The following is a 15,511-nucleotide window of genomic DNA, read 5'->3' on the forward strand; positions in this document are numbered from 1 at the left end:
GCACATGGGTATGTGGCATGTGGTTTGTGTTTGTGGTTATTGTGGTGTTATGTGGTGTGTGTGGTGTGGGTGTGTGTTGTGTGTTGTGTGTGTTTGGTGTGTGTGTGTGTTTTTGTTGGTGTGGTTTGTTTCTGTGTGGTGTTTTGCTTGTGGGTGGTGTGTGTTTGGTTTTGGTGTGGTTTGTGCTTGTGTGTGTGTGTTTTTGGTTGGTGGTGGGGTTGTGGTGGGTGTGTGTGTTGTTGGTTTTGGGGTTGTGTGTGTGGGGTGTGGTGTGGTGTGTTTTGGTGGGTGTGGTTCGGTTTTTGTGGGTGTGAATGCGTGTGTGCATGTGTTTTTGGCATGTTGTTGGCATTGTGTTGCACGTGTGTGGCTGGGTTGAAAGGTGTGTGAGTGTGTGTGCATGTGTGTGTGGTGGTTGGCATATATGTGTGTGGATTAGTGTGGTGTGCAGGGTGGTGTGTATGGGTGTGCGATGTGTGTGTGATTGTGTGTGTGCATGTGTGTTGCATGTGTGTGGTGTTGTTGTGTGTGTGTGTGTGGTTGTGTGGGGGTGTGGTGGTTTGTTTGTGTTTTGTTGTGTGTGTTCAAAGGCTGGTGGGGTGTGTTCTAGGGTTGAGGTGTTATAGTGGTTGGGTATATGTTGTTATGTGTGTTTTTTGGTGTTGCGTGTACATGTGGCGGTTGCGTTACCTCGTGGTGTACCCGGGGCATATGTGTGCGTGTGTGGATAGTGGACTTTGTGTGAAATTTTGGGGCTGTGTGGAATATGGGGTTTCATGTGTGTGAAATGTGGCCTGTGTGGCATGTGGGTGAAAATGGTGTGTGGTTTTGTGTGGTGTGCATAGTGTACGTGTGGCAATGTGTGAGTATGTTACGTGGGTGCATATGCGGGGGTGTGTGTGATATGTGGCGTGTGGGATTGTGTGTGCATATGTGTGCGTGTGTGCATATGTGTGCGTGTGTACATATGTGTGAGTAGGAAAATGGGATATGGCAGAGTGGTGTGTGCATGAGTCGAGGTGTGCAGTGTGTGGGCATAATTTTGGATGTTGGCACATTTTTGTGGGTGTGTATATTGGGTGTGATGGTGCGGTGTGGCAGTGTCGTGTGTTGCATGTGTGGTGTGTGCATGGTGGATGTGTGCGTGAGGCATGTTTGGGGGTGTGTGTGCATGGGTGTGTAATGTGTGAGTTTGTTGCAATTTTGTGCATGTGTACATTTTTTTTATGTGTGCATGGGTGGGTAATATGTGCATATGTGTGCATGTGTAGCATATGGTGCATTGTGTGTGTGTGTTGTTGTGAGTGTGGTGAGGTGTGTGTTGTGTGTGTGGTGTGGTTTGTGTGTGTGTGTGGTGGGTGGTGTGTGGTGCGTGGGGGTGGTGCGTGCGGCGTGCGTTGCGTGGTTGTGTGGGTTGCATGGTTGTGTGTGTGTGTGTGTGTTGGGGTGTGTGTGGGTGTGCAGTCTGTGGTGCATTTGGGGGTGATAGGGGGTGACCCTCAGGAGGGTCAGTCCTTTGAAACAAATTGGGAAAACTCCCAAAACGATGAGTGGGGGTTTAGGGAAAAGAGCCCTGAAAGAGAATACAGCATTTGGGTGGGGTTAGTGACAAAACCCCAGGTAGGAAGGTTTTTGGTTTATATGTTTATGGATTCCCGGGGAGTATAGGGACCTAGTCTCAGAGGGGTCTGGACACTTTATAAAAATTTACCAAAAATGGGATAATTTTCCTGAACTGACCACTAGAAAGGAAAACAACAAATTAACATTTTACTTAGAAAAATTGGAAAAAAAAATAATGATGCAAAGGGGATGGGATGAAACTAAATTAAACCAAGTTGTAGTGAAATGTATCTTTCAAAAGAAGAACCGAGTGAAACTGTTAAGTGAACATGAAATTTTTTGAGTGAAAGGAAAAATATTAATCTTTGGACATTTACCCTCAATTTTTGATCCCGGAGAAGCCCTGACAGCCTAATACATGGACCATGATAACCAGAGAAAAAAAACAAGAGAAGGATTAAAAAGGCAAGAAAAAAAACCAATCTCAAATAACCCAAAAAAAAAGAAGCAAGAAGAAACCCCAACCAACAACAACAAAAATTAACATATATGGAGGTAGGAAATTAAAATTTTGTAGTACTTTTCAATTTAAAAAATGGATCTGCAAACAATATTTTAAAAATCCATTTAAAATAATTAGCTCAAAAAATCAGAATTTCCCGAAAACATAATTTAAGATTCTTTTGGGGTACTGATTTGAAAAAGGAAATAAACAAATTATGACCCTTTAAAGACAAAAACATACTAGGAGACTGGGAAATAATATAAAAAAAAAACCCAAAATCAAATAAATACATAAACCCTTTCCTATGGAACAATAATCCAAATTGAAACGATTTTAAAAATTGAAAAAATCAAAGATAAACTCTGAACATTAGGGAAAAAATCAAAGACGAAAGATATAATAAGATTAAAACGCCAAAATAATGTAAAAACGTGAAGGAAAATGGATACTAAAAAAATCCCTAAGAATATTTTTGAGGGGGTCTACCCAAAAGGTAGCTATAGGCAATATAGAGCCAAGTGAGAGAGTATACATTCCCCCTAGCACAAGAAAAGGAAAAAGGAAAACATAACACCCCCCTAGAGATAAAAAGACAATTGCAAAAACTAAAACTCCTAACAAAAAAAAAAAGTTGTGAAATACAAGAAAAAAAAATACAAAACAAACAAACAAAGATAACAAAACAAACAACACACAACAAGCAGAAAGCTCAACACTTCAGGCAAAAAATAAATAAATAAATAAATAAATAAAAACTTGAAACAGAATTAAGACATGCACTTCAAACAACACACAACAAATGACACATTGAGACATAAAACAATAAACACAACATAAACAAGAAGAAAACATATCTAAAATAAACACCAAACAAAGAGACACATTAAATTCACCAATTACATGGTCACTGTCAACCCCAATAATACACGGAGATAACACAAATGATAATAACGAAAGAAATGTATGGGATTTTTCCTGGATAAAGAGAGCTAAAAACATATTTAATATGTTAACAAAAATAATAAATAACTGAAACTCAGATAAATCAATAATTCAAAACATAATATATGCAACAAAAAAAAAATTATTTTGCTAAAAGATCTGTTAGATTTTTAAAAGGAACAACTTAATACTATAGAATGCAAAATCCGTGTTGAACAAGAAAACCAATATAAAATATCTGGTATACAAAGAAACTGTAAGCATAACAGCCATAACAGAAACTTGGTTAAAAGAAAAAGACAAATCTATTCTAAATAACTATACAATAATCAGAGAAGATACACTAAATCAAGTGAGAGGAAGCATAGTTATATGCATCAAAAATTATTTACAATTTAAAGAAATTGAATTAAGAGATGGACACTGATAAACTGGAAACTCTAAGAATAAAAATTAAACTACAAAAGCAAATGGTTGAACATAAAATAATATACAACCCATGTAATGACATAAAAACTGAAGAACTTCAATACTATCCAGATAAAATCACAGATCAAATATCAATGATGAGGGACTTTAATGCTCATCACCCATACTGGAATGATAATATAAGTTACAGGCAAATTAATATAATAGGTGAAAGCATAATAAAATGGGAAAGTCAGAATAATTTAATAATGCTAATTCCAAAAAATCAAATAAGTGGAGTTGATCCCAAAACAGCCCAAAAATTTACCATAGACCTAGTATTTGGATCACCAACCCTAAGCCATATTCAATTAAAAACAGTATCTTACCTAGATAGTGACCATCTGCCAATAATAATAAAAGATAACACATATAAAGACAGCAGTTTGTTAAAGGAGAAAAAGTGAAAATATATGAAAGAAGGATGGATGGACATTCAAAGAGAACTAGAGCACAGAAACAGGAAATTTAACATCACCTGGAAAATTACAGAACTAAAATACTGCTCTAAAATATTTCCAATTGGATACATGAAAATACAAAGATAAACCAAATAATCCATGGTGGAATACAGAATGCAATGACATCATTAAAGAAAAAAAAAAAGATTTACATAAATGGAGAAAAAAACCTACATTAATAAACCAATTAGAATGCAAGAGATTATTAGCAAAAGCTAGATTTATAATTATGCAAACAAAAAAGGAATCATGCTACACTGAATTTGAAAACCCCAAGAATGAAAGGGAATTTTTAAAAGAAATTAACAGGAAACACAACTTTAATGGAATACCCACTAATAGAAAAAAATGCCATTAATAAGTATTACAAAAGACTGATTTTTTTTTTAAGAATATGAAAACTGTAAGAAAAAAAAACAAAAAACTACTGTCATACTTAAAAAAGAAGACTAATTAAGAAATATACATAAAATAAATAAAGAAATATCCCTAGTGTAATTAAAACAGCAATTAAGAATGCCAAAAATAGCAAAGCATTCAGACCAGATGAAATTACATAAAAGTTTTACAAGAATGTCCCATGTAACATACTAGGGTCAATATTAAGCAATTTCAACTCACATTGGACCATAGAAGAATACCCAGAATCATTAAAAAATACACAAATAAATCCTATAATGGATAATGGTTAATGGTTAGAGGAAATAAATGTGTTAGACATCGAACGCCATATAGCACTATGGTAAAGTATTGTGGCAAAAAGGGAGAAAATGAGTCAATGATCAAGATAAGACATGTTAGATGTCAAAGGTTGTAGAATGCTAGAGGATAGAATAATTGAAAAGGGTATAGAGGGGGAGCAACTGGAATACAGTCAGGATCTATAAAATGATGTAGTTAAAGATATAGGGTGATCAGATCAAATGGAGAGTATGTGTCTGAGGAAGGAAGAGTAACAATGTATGGGAAAACTGCAAAAGAGCTATTATGAAGTAATCAAGTGGTAATACAATAAGAAACTATAGTTGTGGAAGTAGGAGAATTCTGAGAATGAAATAAGGGAAAAGGGATGGTGGTGAAGTATCAGAAAGAGTGTTAGGAAGGGAGGGATCCACAGAAGGACCTTGTTTTAACGTAAGGGAGTCAGATGAGCATCCATGTGGGGGTGGTAATGATAATAGGGAGGAAGAGGGATTGGTGATGCACATAGAGGATTGGATGGGGTGTTTTGGGCTGAGTGGGAGATAAAGGGGTAGGGGGAACTTGAGGATTAGGAGGATGGATATCGGCAAATACTTTGAATGCAGAACAACTAAAGGAATGAATGAGGGAGTGGATCACTCTTGAGTCATGTTTATAAACTTTTGGATATTTTTCAAGAGTTCCTGGAGGGGAGTTGGGGAGGGGGGGGGGGGAAGTCTGAAAAACAATTTTTTTTTGAAGAGAAAAGGGAATAGATGTCTAAGAGGAAAAGGAAAAGGTGGGTGTAGGAGAGGATGTGGTAGGAGATGATGGAGTGGAACAGTTAAGTTGTGTGGTGCGACAGGTAGAGTGAGAAGGAGAAGGAGGGATAGGCATCGGGGATGTGGTAGTGATGGAGTATCTGGATTTAGACTGGAAAAGGAATTTGACTGGGGAGAGAGGTAGTAAAGGTAAGTTCATTCAGGGTAGAAGGAAGAGATACTGGGAGAGATGCTCAGACTTCTTGAGAAGACGGGAGGGGCGGGGAGCGAAGCAGTTTTCAAATAGGTAGAAAGAGAAAAACCTCTTCGACATGTTTCTTGTCTCGCCTCACATAGAGTGAGGCCTAGATTGAATCTGAGAACTACAACTTCAGATTTGAGCTTGTAGGTAGGGCAGCTTCTATAAAATACACTATGGGAGCGACTAAAATTGGCACATGTGCATGTGTGAGCAGAGCAATTTGAACAGCCATGAGCAGGTTGGGCACACAGAGGCAGCAGGCTGTGGAATGACAGTGTTTGGGCGGGTGGCCAAAACAGCAATATTTCTGACATTGATAGGGAAGGGGTTGATATGGTTGGACAGGACAGGACAATATAACCTTCATGAGGGAGGTCATATCTACGGAAGCTAATCTTGGCAATATTGGTGTATGACTTACGTTGGCCTCTGGGAGGAATAGTATAGTACTGGACTGTTACTGCATCATAGTCAATATTGCATGTGAATAAATCATTTTCACAATCTGACTAGTCCTTATTGTAGACAGGACAGTCAGTTGGAGAGACAGAAACAGTTCCGGTACAAGCATTAAAGGAGAAGTGAGGTTGGGCAGGAATAGGTTTACCAAGATCAGTCAGGGTAGATAGTGCATGAGCTTGGACTCAGATGTAAATATGACAAGGCATGAATGATCAGAATGGATGAAAAAGGAAACTTTGTCTGCTTGTTTTTGGAGTCATTGTTGGAAGAGAAGGGTATTGTCAGAGTATGGGGCTGTTGGGGAATCAGAAAGAATTGATCCTACTTGGCTTGGCTAAAATGGGTACTCAAAAGGAGAGGTAGGGTTAAGAAACCAATGAAATCCATTTCAGATAGCCTTAAAGCTCCTAATAAGGGTAAAACTTCTTCATTATTGGCCATGGTGAGCCTGAAATTATTGGGGAGAAATTTTCCCTTACAATTAACCAAGGGAATACCATGCCATGGATCTTGGATGCCGTTCATGACTGACACAAAGCCAACTTCTCATCCTTTTAGCACGGCTTTCACACCTTAGGAAGTACACAAAAGAAGGGGATGATGAAGAAGAGAAGAAAAGGGGGAGCAGAAAAGACCATGCAAAATTAGTTGAGGGTGAGGGCTGAGGTCCAAGATAAGGGTGATCCCCTACATTGGGCCCCAGTTTCCATCTTCTCAGCCCCCCACAACAATGAGCAAGGGATTTGAGGGGTAAATCCTATAATAACACCAGGCAAAATTCCCTCAGAAGCAAATTCATATGGATTTATTAGTAGAATTTCATGTACTGGCAAGATATTTGAAAATATTATTACAAAAAGATTAATATGGTGGTTACAGCATAACAACCTAGATAAAGACCTAATATGATTCAGACCTAATGTACTGCACACAATAGACAGCCACATAAATATAGTTTTCATTAAAAAAAAAAATCATGTTAGCATGCATTGATTAAAAAATATATATATTTGACACAGTTAATTATGAAACACTAATAATAAAAATTTCAAAACTAGGACTCAGTTAAATGATTTTCTACAAAAAAGAACGTTCAAAACAAAAAAGAAAAAGGAAGAATACAAAGTAGCAAACCTCAAGGTTCACCAATAAGTCCAGCTCTATCTAATGTATTGATAAATGACCTAAAATTATCAAAAGAAGTTGAAAAAATAATATACACAGATGATATAACCCTATTAACAAGTAATAAAAACCAATTAGAAGCCTCCAATAAAATAGAAATGGAATTACACAAGCTAAAAGAATGGGCCAATCATTGGGACTAGAAAAGGAAGTTCACAAAGTAAATTGATGTACTTCTCAAATAAAAAGATAAACCAATTACCTAAAATAAGAATAGATAATACAGAACTTAAGTATACTCAAGTAATAAAATCTTTGGCTTAACACTAGATGCCCCTCAACGAAAATGGAAAAAACACATATATAAACTTAAAAGTAGATATTTTAAGCAGAATGTAATGAAAAAAATAATTTCATTAAACTAGGAAGCAGAGAAACTCTAATAGAATTTTATAAAATATACATAAAACCAAAAATATAATAAAGAATTACAATGTCTGGAGCAGCAAAATATACAGAATTAAAAAAACTAGAAACTTTACAAAATCAAGTACTAAGACGGGCAATTGGATGTTTTAGATCAACTCCAATTTTAGCTCTCCAAGTATTAACAAATATTCCACCTTTAAATAATAGAATAAAAGAACCTGAATTAACAAAAATCCTAAATAAAAAATACACCACCAGTAAAACAGCAAATAGCAAAATACATAAAGAATACAATCCTCAAAGAGACAAAAGATCAAAAAGTACTCACTGAGTTCCTGAAACAAGAAAAAATTAAACCTAGACATAACTTCAAATGTAATACCAAACATATCCCTAATATCCCCATGGCATGATATTTCAGACAACATACAAGAAAGCTTTATGGACAATATAACAAAAAATACCTCTCAAATTATCATACAAAACAATACTGTGAGTTAATAAATATTAATAATAAAAACTTTAACAGAATATTCACTGATGGCTCAGAGAATCAACATCAGCATCAATTTTTATCCAGAACAAAAATATAACAACTATTTGGAAATTCCCCCTAAAACAGAAATCAATCATGCAAAAATAAATTTACCATAAAACAAGGATTGAATTATGTAATAAACAAATAAACAAACACAGTAATATTAACAGACAAAATCATCTCTACAACTAATACAAAACCCCATACCATTAAGTTAAACTATAAACAAATCACATACGAAATACAAAAACATATACTTTCACAAAAACAAGAGATTATGGTTCATTGGATTACATCAGAAAAATATAAAGGGAAATGAAATTGCCAATTTAGCTGCAGAGAAAGCCCACAAAATAAATAATCCCATGTTCATTCCACAGGACCCAAATTATCTCATACAAGAAATCAATTTAAAAACCAATAAACAATGGGAAAGATTTTTAAAAAGAATCTTGGAACACAAAAATTATCTCATCCAAGACATCCAAAAACCATGGACCCGAGCCAAGTACAGATAACTAGACACACTCATCACAAGACTAACAACCAAAATTGGAAAATGACCCTTTTTGCAGATAGTACAAGAAGAAAGAAGAACACATGCTACTACACTGCCCAAGATTCAACTCCCACAGAACAAAACTAAAACATGCTCTAAGACAAGTGAACATACACTATACTGATATAAATCTTTTGATTACAGGTGCAGATCAACCATCTACAATAAAGTACTACATAGTGAAATATACAAAGACTTTCCTACAAACAATTAATTTAACAGATATCATTTAAAAAACAAGAAACCCAAAAGATCCAGGGATATAGGCAAGTCTATAACAAGAAAGAAGAAAAATCTTTCAAGTAAATGTTTTTACTGCAATTATAAAAAAAAAAAAATAATAATAATAATTATAATTACAATGTAATGCAAATTATGTATAGCAATAACAAAGCCAGCAGCAATGATATAATAACAATAAAACTTACTGACCGACTCTTCAACAAAATCGTGCTCATTGGGAGCCCCACTCCACCATGGGATAGGAATAATTCTGGGCGAAATAAATTTCCGTGCCTTTTACTTGCGAATACTAATTCATCCCACAGATATACACAATGTATTAGTTTTAAAGTATGACTTTTACAATAAAAACAGTCCAATTTACCAATTTACGCTGTTCGAAGGTACTCTGAGCAATGCCCGGCCGATTCTCATACCGTGATAAGATAAACATAACCTGGGGAACGGATAACAACCTTATCTTGCAACCAATGCGCCGCGGAGGTTTATGTAATATGTGTGTGTGTTCTCACCTAGTTGTTTCAATACAGAATAAGAGCTTAACTCAGATGGTCCCCTCCGCTATATTTAAATTATCATATAACACTTTACTATTATTATTCTGTTTATCTATTTATTTATTTATCTTTTTATTGATGTACGTTTTTGGCACACATGTTATTTGGAAATGTGTTCCATGTTTCAATAGTTCTGTTTGAGAAACCGAACTTAACATCTTTCTCGCCTCTTTTTACTTTCAACGTTTTGCTGTGTCCTATCGCCCTTCTTGTGTTCAAAATTATAAAGTCATCTTTGTCTAACTTAACCCTTTCTGTAATATGGGTGAACATGATTATCCATGTCACCTCTTTGTCTTCTTCTGAAGTAGTTAAACCTGTTTTCTGTAGTTTTTCTTCGTAGCTCGTACGTCTCACGAGTTGGTACCCATCTTGTGGTTGCTCTTTGAACTCTTTCTAGTTTATCTATATCCTTTTTTAAATGTACACTCCTTACCACTGAACCATAGTCAAGACTAAATCTTATGATGGCTTTACCATGTTATCGTCCACACACACGAATGCCCTCTTCATGTTGGCAAACATGTATCATATACATGGGCTTAGGTTCCTGTCTATGATTATTCCGATGTCTTTCTCTTTATCTGATTGGTTTAACATTACGTCTCCTTGTATTGGTATAGTGAACGATTTTGACTTTCTCCAAACATGATTACATGGCAACTCCAAATGAATAAGTTCCCCGTGTTACTTTGGAGGCATTGGCATGAGACATCGTCTATTATCCTTTTTTTCGCGTCGTCTGCAAACATATGCTGATAACTACCTGGACTTATGTTTGGCCCTAAATCATTTATGAAAATAGTAAACATAAACGGCGCCAAGACCGATCCTTGAGGGACTCTGCGCGTTACTCGTCGCCATGTAGTGTTTCCCTCTAATTACATTTCTCATCTGTCTTTCATGAAGGAAGTCTTCCATCCATTAGAGGAGTTTGCCTTTCACTCCACCTTCCGTAAAACCACATTGTTTATATGATATCATACCGTGTTTTTCAATTAATTCAACCCAGTTTCCTAATTACATTTTCTAACAGTTTCCATACTACACTAGTTTACGAAACTGCACTATGATTTCTCATTTCATTCTTTTCGAGTATGATATTTTCGGTATTCTGATTTACGTTTATACGGTTACTTGCCATTTCAAAGTATGGGTCCTGAACAAACACTGACTGAAATTTCTCATTAAGGCTTTTACACATTCCCTCTTCCTTTTAGTATAAACGATGTTATTGTCGTTGGTGGCTCTAATTTGATCTCTGACTATTAAGGGCCCCACACACGATCATTTTTTTCGTCAATTAATTGATATAAATTTATTGACGTCAATGAATTGATGGAAATCACTGTGCCCACACACGGTCAATGATTTTACTTCAATTTTCTGTTTGGTTCATAATTTCGAGATGAAAGCATCTGTGGCTCTAGGAATAGTGCTTGCTCTGGACACTCCAAAGCGAAAGAAGAGGAGTAAGTGGGCGAAGATATGGTATCTCTGTCGAAGGGAATTAGGACATACACGATTGCTGAGGGAATTAAGGGACGACGAGCCAGAGGATTACAGGAATTTCTTCAGAATGGACGCCGAATTACGCTCACTTTCTTCTTTTCAGCCATGATTACGATGACGACTCTTCACTGCTGCAAGGAAAACACTAAATTATTGATCAATATATTGACGCTTTGCCCACACACGCTCAATTTTATTGAAGACCCATCAATAAATATCAAAGGAGTTTTGATCTCTCAATGAATTGATTCAATGAAATTGTTTCAATTAAATTGATATCAATGTCCCCACACACGGTCAATTTTTCCATCAATTCATTGACGTCAATAAATTGATATCAATTAATTGACGAAAAATTGATCGTGTGTGGGCCCTTTAATGTAGTTAAAGAAGAGCTTTGGTTGGTTTGTACATGTATTGATTATATCCTTTTCAATGTCTAATTTCGCCTCCCTCATGGTTTGAGTATACTCATTTCCTCCTACTTTATATCTTTCATACGCTGCCTGAGATCTGTGTCCTCTGAACCTTCTCCAAAGTTGTTTATTTTCTCTCTTTTTCTTGCATTTATCATTGAACCACTTTTGGCTATTTCTTGCTTCAGTTTTGAATCATGATACAAATTTTGCTACTCATTGTTTATAGACTACAAAATTTACAATATTGTATATCAAGGTTCTCTTCTTTCAGGAGGGTTTCCCAAGTTTATGCCATCAAAGAAATCTTTAAGGCTTCTTTAATTACCTCTCTTGTAATTTATACGTTTCTTTTCTCACCTTACTTTCGATTAGATTTTCCTATAGCAGACAGTATTTCAACTTTATTACTACATGATCACTTTTTCCTAGAGGAGGGCAGTACTCCATATCCTTAATGTCATATTTATTCTTTGTAAATATTAGGTCAAGCACAGACGGTCTACCTATCCCTCTTATCCTGGAAGAGACAAAATTCATTTATGACTTCTAGTACTTCTGCATTTCACGAATGTGGCTGAGCCCTGGGATCGGAACTTTCCCAGTCAATTTTGCTATTAAAATGCCGTTACAAGAATTTCTTTTGTATTAGTTTCCGGAAGTTATAGCATTTCTTCCAGGCTCTTTAACGTTTTTTTTTTTTTTTTTTTTTTTTTTTTTTTGTGAACACACCGATTTATGAGGTGGCATGTACATTGTGATTATATTTACTCCGTTTGTTTCTACCTCATTTGCCTTTAGTTCTACAATGAAATCTTGTTGAATCTCTATCTCCTTTATAATAATTCCTTTCCTTGCCAATATTGCTACCCCCCCCCCCCCACCTCTATTTCCATTTGCCATAACTTTTCTCCAAATATTGTAGTCTAAGTCCTAATGTTACATTGTCTACGGAGGGATCCAGTTTGGATTCAGTTATGCATATTACATGTAGTTCTAGTAACTTCGAACATAAACCAGATATAATTGTATTAACTATTTCTACATAAGCTTTCAGTATTCCTTATAGCTAATGATTGTCTGTCTCCACATTTTGGTTCCGATAGTAAACTTGTTTTACTTGGAGGACTCCCACCCTCTGACTGAACATTTCTCTTTCTCTTTCTTCTTCTTCTTCTTCTTCTTCCTCTTCAGTCCTTTGTTCGTTTTTTTTTTTTTTTTTTTTGCCTCTTCCAATTTTATTTTTCTGCAGTATTTCTCTGTCATCTTTGGTCATATTTTCTCTTATCCAGATTTTCTTTTATTCTTCGTGTGTGGCCAGGACTTTAGCTTTCTTTATTACACCAGTTACTATTTGCTAATTCATGAATGTCACCTTTCAAGGGCGTTTCTTTCCCCTTTTCGAATAATCCTAACCTCCTGTGGGCTATGATATTCTGCTCCGAGAGTTCGGGATTTATGATCTTGACAATCAATTTCTTGTCATTGTTGTATCGCTCGATTCCATTATCTACAGCTTTTTCTACATTTTTCTTCGTCCCAATATGACTATGCCCTTGTATACATCAGTCAATGTGCAATATTCCTTACGTGTTGCACAAGGTGTGACTTAAATTCATTTTTTCTTTATCGACTCTGCAAGCTGTGTTTTTGTTTCATCCTTTGTGATCTTGATGTTTTTTTTTTCTGTTTCCTTTATTTTAGATACATCAGCATATGTAGATGCCATTTTTTTGCCTCTTCCATTATTTGAGATTGGCTGCTTGACAAACTGTTTTCAATCTGCTTAACAGTTTACTGTTTCTACTTCCAACTTTTCCTTGAGTTCTTTGATTATCTGTCTTACTTTTCAGTATTCTCTCTCTGATGGTTGTGTTCCTGCACATTTTATCAACCAATTCATTCAAATTTACGTTTTCTTCACGCAATTTCGAATATTCTGCTACAGGTTGTCTACCTAGGCTTCAAGAGCCGCAATTCTATCTGCTACTTTCCGTTAGCTTTATTTTCTTGGTTTGAATGGTTACCCATAAAACAAACACAAAAAAATACAGCAATGCTCACGGCAGTGAGTATAGCTGCATAGCTTACCATGCAGTATTCGTGGTCACTTCTCGCCTCTCTCTCCTTCGCTCTCACTTCCCGACTCACAAAGCCTCACTATTTTTTTTCAATTTTCAATTATTCGCTCACTTTATAACCCAAATTATTTTTTCAACATGAACCGTACACATTTACAGAACCTATGACTAACAGACTTAGATCACCCATTGCCTAATCTTCTCCGCATTTAGCTATACTTTACTGGCGCGATGCAATGCCTCACCGTGGTGGTGTGTGTGTGTGTGTGCTTGTATTTCATTTTGCATTCGTTTTCCAAAAACAGGTTTGGTGGAACATTTGTTATATGTAAATAGATTATCGTAAAGGCTCCAATTAGCACCATAGTTTATTTCCAGTCTTTTTCTTTTAGAGTGTTTTAGACAGACAAGTCTGTATATACTATTATAAAGTAAAATGGATTGAGTTTCTCGTTTGCCTAGGCTGGACACCGGATTCGTTGGCCCCAACGAAAACATATTCACAATTAATAGCATTTATTCTTTGTGTTAATTGAAGGGAAAATTAAATACAAGCATCACCTTCCACTTGATAATTATATTTTCAATATTGAGTAAATTACATAAATAATTATGCATCTAGCTATATCTGATATATCAAGGGACATACGCATTGGCTAAATGTTTTGATGTCATTTAGCTCTTCCTCATTTTCACCCCTGTCAGTATGTCTGAGTGATACATTATGATAAGTGTTTTTCAGCTTATTTTCCTTGAAAATGGTTAAGAAATGAGAGTGATAAATATAATATAAATAGGAACAACAACAAAAACAAAAAAAACTGTAGATAATTGCAATAAATAACTGCATCTAACAGATGCCAACTTGGACTTTCATCGAGAGGGAGTGGTACAACCTGTAATAGAAGTTCCATGGCTCAAAGTAAAAGCAAGGTCTAGAGAAAATAATTATTTGGACCTTGGTTGAAAGGATGCTAAATCTACTAATATATATATATATATATTATATATATATCTATATTATATAATATATATAATATACTCATATATATATTATATAATATGTATATATATATATATAAGAGAGAGAGAGGTTATATATTATCATTTGATTACTTATTATTATTGCCATTGTAATATGTTTTATTATCTAATTATTATACAAGTACTGCATCCCCCTTAACATGACATGCACTTATATGAACACTTCACTCACTGTAGACCTTTCCAGAATATACACAAACAGCCCAAAATGGTGGCAGCTGTACTTCGTCTCGAAACTCTAAAAGAGAGGGAAAAGAAGTAATAACATCTTAGAAGTACCGGAATATTGTGGAAAGTGAAAAAATCAGAAGTGTGCGACCGGGAGACAAGTGCCATACTTAGTCGATGCAAATGAAAAGCCGAAAGCCTGTCTGACTAGCAACCGAAAAGGAACTTGATTGCTTTGAATAAGCAGAAATTTTAACATTTAGGTTCAATCAAATTAAAGTGAACACAAGATCAACGAGATACAGACTAACATGTTCTAGATCAAGAATTATTATAGGTCTACTAATTCTGAGAGCCCTAGGCTTAGTCACAATTCACAAGACAAAAATTAACTCACAAACAATGGTCTTACAGTCTCTGGATGAATCAAATAAATAAGACCAGATCAGTTTGATAACGTTAGGAAATTTAAGGGAAAATACCACATAGAAAATCATCTATACATAAGAAGGAAGACCTTCAAAACCAAATTGAAGAAAGTGAAAAAAATAGTTATCAAAAAGGTGCCTGAACCAACAAATTGGGTTACCAGCATGGTCTACATCAAAAGTAGGATGGCATCGTATGCGTGTGTTTAGATCCTATAGATTTGAATAGCCATAAAAAGAAGCCAACACAAGACGCCTATAGAAGAGGACATCACATAAGTCTGCAGATTCAAAATATTTCACAAG

General features: G+C 35.5%; 1 protein-coding gene across 1 annotated transcript in view; it reads right to left on the minus strand.

Moving 5' to 3' along the window:
• LOC119570478 (ERI1 exoribonuclease 3-like) overlaps positions 1-10,356 on the minus strand; it is a gene marked incomplete at its 3' end in the record, with an annotated part of 16,714 nt that extends 6,358 nt beyond the window's left edge. The window contains 1 exon segment of the mRNA XM_037918195.1: positions 9,364-10,356.
• Positions 10,357-15,511: the final 5,155 nt, after the last annotated feature.

Source organism: Penaeus monodon, unplaced genomic scaffold, assembly GCF_015228065.2.
Source record: "Penaeus monodon isolate SGIC_2016 unplaced genomic scaffold, NSTDA_Pmon_1 PmonScaffold_2872, whole genome shotgun sequence".
Classification (NCBI taxonomy): Eukaryota; Metazoa; Arthropoda; class Malacostraca; order Decapoda; family Penaeidae; genus Penaeus; species Penaeus monodon.